This window comes from Lutjanus erythropterus, chromosome 17, assembly GCF_056507025.1.
Source record: "Lutjanus erythropterus isolate fLutEry1 chromosome 17, fLutEry1.hap2, whole genome shotgun sequence".
Lineage (NCBI taxonomy): Eukaryota > Metazoa > Chordata > Actinopteri > Lutjaniformes > Lutjanidae > Lutjanus > Lutjanus erythropterus.
In genome coordinates this window covers 14,374,901-14,383,345 of record NC_139333.1, presented here as the reverse complement: position 1 = coordinate 14,383,345, position 8,445 = coordinate 14,374,901, and the positions used below count along the sequence as shown (strand labels likewise).

The 8,445-nt window shown below is 36.7% G+C and overlaps 1 long non-coding RNA gene across 1 annotated transcript; it reads left to right on the top strand.

The window, feature by feature from the left end:
- The first annotated feature begins 3,189 nt into the window (after positions 1 to 3,189).
- On the top strand, positions 3,190 to 5,725 carry LOC146311931 (uncharacterized). Its single transcript, XR_014772242.1, has 3 exons — positions 3,190 to 3,347; positions 4,874 to 4,986; positions 5,487 to 5,725. It is a non-coding gene; the product is annotated as an uncharacterized LOC146311931 (long non-coding RNA).
- Positions 5,726 to 8,445: the final 2,720 nt, after the last annotated feature.

The window sequence follows — 8,445 nt, the reverse complement described above, 5'->3', positions numbered from 1 at the left end:
GAGTGTTTGTTGCCCTCTAGTGGTGAAGCTAAATTCTGCAACTACAACACTGTAAACACTTAGCAGTGACCACAGCATTTTACATTCTACTTAAAGGTATATTGTGCAGGAATTCCCTTAAAAAAATAACAGTGTGTAGTCTCATATAAAAATATTCTCTTTCATCAGTTTTAACCCGCTAGAAGTGTGTGGTTGACTCTGTATCTGCAGAGACCCTGCCTTCTGCCTGTCTTTTCTTGTTTTCTCATTATTTTTGCTGTGCTTGCAACACTATACTAATCCAAAGCGTCAGTACTTGAAAACCTAGGAAAGAGACTCAACAATCAGCTATCTTTCTGGTGGTTCTGACAGAAACAAACAAACCCTGCATATTCTACCTTTAAACATTTGTTTCTTTTTGAGGTACCGTCTCAAATATATACAAACTATGGGAGCCAAAATATCTTCTATGTATTGTCATACCACGTTTTGTCCTACAATATCTATAACATGCACAGTGACACACACTGCCCTGCCTGAGGACATCAGGTTGCTGAATCAGTGCCCCATTTTAAAGTACTCTTCGAAACATGTTTGTATAAAATCACTTTTTAATTCCTGATTCTGATACTTTTATGTTTGTTCTAACACTTGGTTTGCTCACTAACACTTTCTTCTTATGTTCTTCTTCGTTTATTATAAACTGGTACCTCTTGTGTTATGCTGAGGAAATTTTTCGTAACACCTTGATCTGTGAGTCACTTTTCCCTGTGTCATTATGAATGAGCTGTAATTGTAGATAAAGTGATGCTGTGGCGTATTATATTCTGCTGATTGAGGCAAACCTTAATCAAATATGTACATTTTGAATCCGTACAAACTCTTGGTTAACTTTACATAACATTTTCTGAATCATTCTATATTTCTTAAAAAATCTTGAGTAAATTAATTATCCAAACACTACATATAAAACATAACAAGACATGATTAATAAGTGATATTCTCTCATTTTATGTTGAATATAATCATGAAATATGATACAAAACACGTTGTTCCCTCATACACTTCAATCTTTTCTCAACTTCACTTAATTCAGTTGGTTTTACATTTTTAAAACTCCTAAGATGACTCTGATCAGCTTACAATGGTTTACAGTGTAGAAATTTCTACAGTTGTAATTAATGTAAAATATGTTGAAAGCACAGTATATTTTGTGAGTAGCAATGGAGTTTTATCTTCAGTTAAAACTACACGATAAAAAGTTCCCTCAAAATGCTCAAAAAGTGCATGTTTTTACACCGTCAGGGCAGCATGAGTTGGATGGTGAAAATAAGAAACAAATGTGTGTTCCTTTAGGGATTAACCTCACTAATGCTACCCACATCTGCTTTTATTTTTTATCTTTAAAAGCATCACAACTCTGGATTATTCTCAGACTATTGGTGGTATCATTTTTAATGGTGCGTTCAATGCTAATTCAACATTTTATTGGTTAAATAAATGCTACAAGTCTCATCTTGAGCTCTTAAGCCAACAATGTGAAACAAAGTCAGGCTCCCCAAATTCTTCAGGAACAGGCCCTCCCCTGAGTATTTTAGATGCATTATGAGGCCTTTGTAATGCATAATGATCGACTCAAAAGGTGGGCTATCTGCATCTCCATTAGAAAGACAGTGAAACAAAGGAAATGAATGAAAGAACACCTGGATTATATAGGCTGATGTGCAGGGCTGGGAAAGAATATCACAGACAAAAATACAAACCCCAATTCCCAAAAAGTTGGGACTTTATGTAAAATATATATAAAAACAAAATATAATGCAATGCCAAGAGTTGCGTTCAACTGAATACAGTACAAAGACAAGATATTTAATATTCAAACTGCTAAACTTTATTGTTTTCGGTAAATATACATGCATTCTGAATTTGATATCAGTCACACGTATCAAAGAATTTGGGAGAGTGGCAACAAAAGACTGAGAAAAGTGTAGAATGCACAAAAAAAAAATCTTTCTCAAACATTTGACAGATAAACAGGTTGATTGGTAACAGGTGACAGTTTTATAATTGGGTATGAAAGGGGCATCCTTTAAGAAGCACGGATGGGGTGTTGTTGACCACTTTGTGGGAAACTGCGTGGGCAAATAGTCGAACATTTTAATTTGTTCTTAAATTCAACCTCTGAACACAGACCTCCAAGTAATTTAGGGAGTTCACCATCTGCATTCCATGGCATTGAAAGATTCAGAGAATCCAGAGGAATCCCTGCATGTAAGAGGCAAGGCTGAAAACCAGCATTGAATGCCCATGACCTCTGACCCCTCGGGCCTCACTGCATTAAAAACAAATATGATTATGTAAAGGACACTACATGGGCTCTGAAACGCTTTGGAAAAAAACATTGTCAGTAAACACAGTTTGTTGCTGCATCTACAAATGCAAGTTAAGACTCTTCCATGCAAAGAGAAAGAGATATATCAACAACATCCAGAAACACCGCCAACTTCTCATGGAGCCCAAACTCATCTGAGATTCACTGACTCACAGTGGAAAACTGCGCTGTGGTCTGACAAGTCCACATTTCAGCTTGTTTTTGTAAATCGTGGATGTCGTGTCCTCTAAGCTTAAGGGTAGAAGGAACATCAGATTGTTACCAGCACTAACGTCCGTGATGGTATGGGGGTGTGTTTGTGCCCATGGCATTTTGGGTAACTGTCACACCTGTGAAGGCCCCATTAATGCTGAAAGGTACATACAGGTTTTGGAGCCGTTCCAACTTTTTTGGAGCATGTTGCAGGTATCAAATTCAGAATGAGTTTTGTTTTTTTTTGTTCTTTTTTTACAAAAAACAAAACAATAAAGTTAATCAGTCTGAACATTAAATATCTTGTCTTTGTACTGTATTCAGTTGAATTTGAATTGCAAATCATTTCTGTTTTTATTTACATTGTGTCAGCTGAGATAGTCTTCAGGCTCCCCACCACCCTTCAGTGATAAGTGGTTTTGGAAAATGGATAAGGGAATGAATGAACAACATCCCAACTTTCCTGCTTTGTAAATAAAATAAGTAGTAAGGCTAGAAATTAAAGGAAGAATTTCAACTCAAGCATGGAGTTATTTCTTGCATATGATTCATTTCCATCAGATTCCCTCTTCTGAGCTTATCATACTGGGTCAGTGTCATGCCTCCTCCCTCCCTCCCTGACTGTCTTTCCCTTCATCTCTGTAACTAATCTGTAACCATACTTGACTGCAGCTCGTGCAGCAGCGCACCTCCACCAACTCCAGCTCTCCTCTGTCAAAATGCCAGACTCTAACGAAGCTGTGCCGGCACCCTGCCAGGTTATCAAAGAGGACGTTGACAAATGGTGAGTTTCGACAGAAATTATAGATGCTGAAAATGGTATGTATTCAAATAAACATTAAAAAATTATAAAATGAATCATTACATTTTCTCCAGCCACTGTGACAGTCTTTGGTGCGCCTGTACAGAGTGTCTTTGAATAACTTTGCGCCCTCAAGGAAGATTCATTAACAACTAAATTCTGGTCACTTTCCATTACGTCCTTTTAGAAATTCTCAGTCATCACTTATTGAGTTCTGTGCATGACATCCAATGTCCTCACATTAACTTCTCATCTGGGCTCAACTTGTAAAAGCAGTGCCTGTGGGGGATCATTGAGTCTAATTGGAGTTAATGTAGAATACTTATTCACAACTGTCAGTAAAAATCCACCTTACATCACAGGACTATGTGTAATGACATTTACAGATGGCGTTTACAGACACATAAATGTCTTCAGAAGCATAAATAGACCTGAGGTTTAAAATAAGCTTTCACATGTCTAACCTATACCGCATTCCAGACTGCTGGTTCACGTTACATGTATGCAAGAAGTGACAGACAGACATTTGGTGTGTGTGTCCACGTGCAGCGGTGATTAACGTTAGTGGAGCTGCTGTGCAGATTATTCAATCTTGTTCTCGTACTTCACTGAATGCAGATAAGAGCAGCTGTGGGAGTTTGAGTTGAAATACTTTATTATCAGGCTATACTGGAATAATCCCTTTGATGCACATGTAGACTACATTTCTCACTGTAAGACATGGCAGGGATTGGTTTATATTTATTTATATAATGTTCTTAATGGCAACGTCCTGTCATATATAATTTATTAAACTAGTCCTGTAGTCATTATTACACATTATTTGTGCTGCACACACTTGGAACATTTTACAACACACATCAAACCATGATTACAAACTACTTTGCTCTTCAGTGTAACTGTAAAATGTTTTATTTGTAACATAATTAAAATGAAGGCATGTCCTCAGGTATTGGCTAAGATTTAAAGGTCCAGTGTGTAAAATTTAGTGGCATCTAGCAGTGAGCTTGCAGATTTTAAACACCTTGTTTCACCTTCCACTTCCAAGCCTGTAGGTGAATCTACGGTGGCTGTGAAACTTGAGGAAAATGTGAAAAGGCGCATCTAGAACCAGTGCTTGGTTTGTTCATTCTGGGATACTGCAGAAACATGGCAGTGCAACATGGTGGCCTCAGTGGAAGGCAAACTGTAGACATAAATGGCTCATTATAAGGTAACAAAATCACAACAGTTCTTATTTTTAGGTTATTTTACACTAATGCCAACATACTTATGAACATTATAATAAATTTCTTCCATATTCTGCCCATAAATTACCCTAAATCTTACACACTGGACATTTAAATAAAAGTAGAATGAAATTTAGAAATATTCCTTAGGTCATCCACACTTACATCATGTGATTTGTACAATTTTACAGAAATCATGTTACATGCCAAAGAGGATAACCCAGGTACATGTGCCGAGAGTGGTAACTGTATTTTTGTAACTCTGGCTTTGTGTTTCAGTGTCAGAGAGAAGGGAGCGGAGAACTGTAAAGATCTGATTGACGCCTTCCAGGCCTGTATAAAGACTTTGTCTGAAGGATCATAATACATTAGGAAATCCATCTTAATAGAGGGTGAGTTCAGTCAAACTATTGTCATTTAATCATTCCAGTTGTTCAAAGCTGCAGACAAGTTAACCATGGTGCTAATCAGCTGATGCTGTGGTGTTGTTTCACATTACTTTACTAATTTCATGAGATACCAAGAATGCCATCAGTGAGTTAAATTAAATCAGAAAATGTAAAATAAAGAAATATTATGCAATTCAGGAAAATCAGGCCATAAAAGAAAACTGAAATAAGGAAAATTGATATTGAAAAGACAAATGGATATTGTGAAATGGTAATTTGAAAAATATAAGTAAGCTTCTCTGTTTATAATATATAAGTTGCTGACTGTCAAGTGGTTATTTTCCATGTTCTATATAATTCTATAGAGACTGTTGTGGGATAAATAATACGCCTTTGATTCCAGATTGTATTGTATTATATTTTGTCACATATTCTACCTATGACATTGCAGCCTATTAACTTTATATTAACTTTTCCCATCTTTGATCTTTTTGTAATCACAGCTTTGCTTTATCAAAGTCCTCCACTTTCCCAGCATTCACTTCCTTGCTTATTGCAGTGGATCGAACCATCTGAATAACTGAAGACGGGGGTGATGGTACTGAGCTTCTGATACTGCACGCTTCTGTCAATTTGAAACTTTTCCCCTAGATGTTACATTATGGACTATACTGTAACACTGACTATGTAATTTTTTTAATGCACAAAATACAATAAATATAAAGCTTGTGTATTTATCACACATGGCATATTGTTTTTATTTTGTAATCACAGATGTTATTATATGAGAAAATTTTGACATGTTCTTAAATTATTAGATGCACTGGCTGTTGGAACCTCTTCACTGGCCGAGCGTAGCATAGCCACTCTTAATGGAATTAAGAAGAGCCTGTTAATCTCTGCTTAATCCTCACATTAGTACCTGCACTGAGCGGTCTAATGTCACTTTTCCAGTCTGAGCTCTGGCAACGAGTGTGGAGATTGTGGGAATGCACAATGTTAGACTGAAGAAAGGAGCTGGTAGAGAAGTTTGTCCGGAGTTCTCGGTGGAGATGGGAGGGAAAGGTATCTTGGAGCCAAAGGAATTTACTCACAAGCCACATGGTGCAGAATAACCTCCTGTGTAATTCTAGATGACAGGGAAGATCCTGTTGCTGTCAGCTGAGGGAGAGGTCAAGGTCTGGAGAGAGAATTCACAGGAAGGAGCATAGTTATCAGCTATTACACTTTTTTAACTGTAAATTATTATTCTGATTTAATTTCAACTAGGCTTTCATGCAAACCACAGCACACAGACAGCTCAGGTTTTAAATGATATTTGTTAGTAGTAATTCTGGCAAGACATCAAAAAGTCCTATTAGACCATAGTGCTACATTCGATGCCTTCACAGTACACAGTACTTTTACATAGACTGGAAAACTGGGTTTTTTGGTGGAACAGTTTTAATTTTTTTTTTTAAGTTATTATTTTGTCACTGTTTGGAACCATAATTCAAAATGCATGTTCTTGATCCATGGTGTCCCTCAAAGGTCAAGTCTCCACAACAACTTTCCTTACGCTGATGACAACCAAATTTACTTATCTCTCTTATAAAATGATTATAGTCCTATTGAGTCAGTGTAAATAAATAACTGGATGGCTCAAAATGTACTGCAATTCAACAAAGAAAAAATAAAGGTAATTTAATTTGGCAACAAAGATGAAAAGGCTCTGGGTTTACTCAAAATTCAGCCACAAGATTTCTAGGCCAACTTAAAAACACAAAAACATCCCACATCACCCTAGTTCTTAATCCCACACTGGTTGCCAGTAAGCCAGACAATTGATTTTAAAGTTTTGTTATTTATTAATAAATCCTTATGATCCATGTAACCCTATGAGGCCCCTCATATCACAGGGTAGAGACCTTTGTTCTTATTATCATTGTATCACTTATTATTTTCTTTTGTTTTAAGATTATTTTTTGGGGTTTTTGCCTTTATTTGAATAGGGACAGCTGAAGATGTGACAGGAAGGGGTAGAGAGATGGGCGATGACACGAGTGTTGTGTTGTGTTGTTTTAATTTTGAATTCTGTCAACCATTTTAACTTATATTGTGTTGTTTCTACATCTTTGTACAGCACATGCAATCATACACAGAGGTCTGTATATAAGATGTGCATTACAAATTAAACTGCTTTGTCCTGTTTTGCCTAATTAGCTGTCAGATACAGCATAATATCTTTCCAGTTTTATAGGATTAGGTAAACTTCATTCTGTCCTCAAAATCCTACAACTGCAGACAGAGAAGTTTTGTCCTAGTTTTTCTTCCCCCAGCTTCCCTTTCCCTGTAACCTCTATTCTTTTATTTCAAATACTGCTTATGGGAAAACCACAAGCCTGGTAGTCACAATGTATCTGTCTTAAATGTAGACTTGTTTTTTTTTTATATTCCATTATAAGGTATACTATATTCAGTTTCTCCGGCAGGGTGTGTCATTCGCAGTACTGGTTTAGTATTAATATTTTGATCTCAAAAGACCATGTGTGTCCCATCAGAACGAGCCAAAAAATGAGTATCTTTTCCGTTCTATTTCTGCTCCACGGTTGGAGACAAATCCTTCTGGCTGCGTGTAAATCAACCAGCTAGGCGCAGATGAAGATGGGCTTTGGGGAATTATCCGCCCACACACAACATTTCAAATTGAGATTTTAGAGATTTTTCAAGGCACTTTACAGATGATACATTCAAATGTCCTACTTACCCATTTTTTTATATATATAAAGCTGCCATCTCTGCCTGATTCATTTAAATCAGCATCACTGAAAAGACAAGTGTTGACTTGTCTTCTCAATTTCCTCTCCAGATGAGGAGGTGTGATGGTCACCCTTCTTTAAGGATGAAGGAAGAAAAAAAAGTGTGATTTTCAGCTGCTTTTGAGGTTTTCTGTGTGTTTATCCACATAATTTGATCACTGACAATAGAAAGCAATAGAATCGTGGACTGTGACTTGACACTGTCTGGGACATCACTGTTCTGTGGTAATATCATGTGCCAGTTTGTAATGATATTATGTAAAATGGAGCTGACAATATATGAACCTCAACAATAATGTGTTTGAGTAAACTAACAGGCCTTTTTCACAGCAGACATTTAGAGTTGGTGTTATTAATAACATTAACAACATACTATTCAAGGGTCTCAGCAGTGAGCCAGCATGCAATACCATGACCCTGAAAGCGAAGCAGCTAAATGGAATTCAGCCATCATTAGTTTTATTATCTACACCTGCTTATCACACCGTAACGTGTCATGATAACAGCCTATATCAGCAAAGCTAAGGGCACAAAGCTGTACTACTAGTGGTTGTAAGTTTTGAGGTAGGCTACTTGTACTTTGCTTCAACATTTTCATTTGATTCTACGTCATATTCTACACTACATTTAATGATGAAATAATTACAGTTTTACCCCAGTAGAT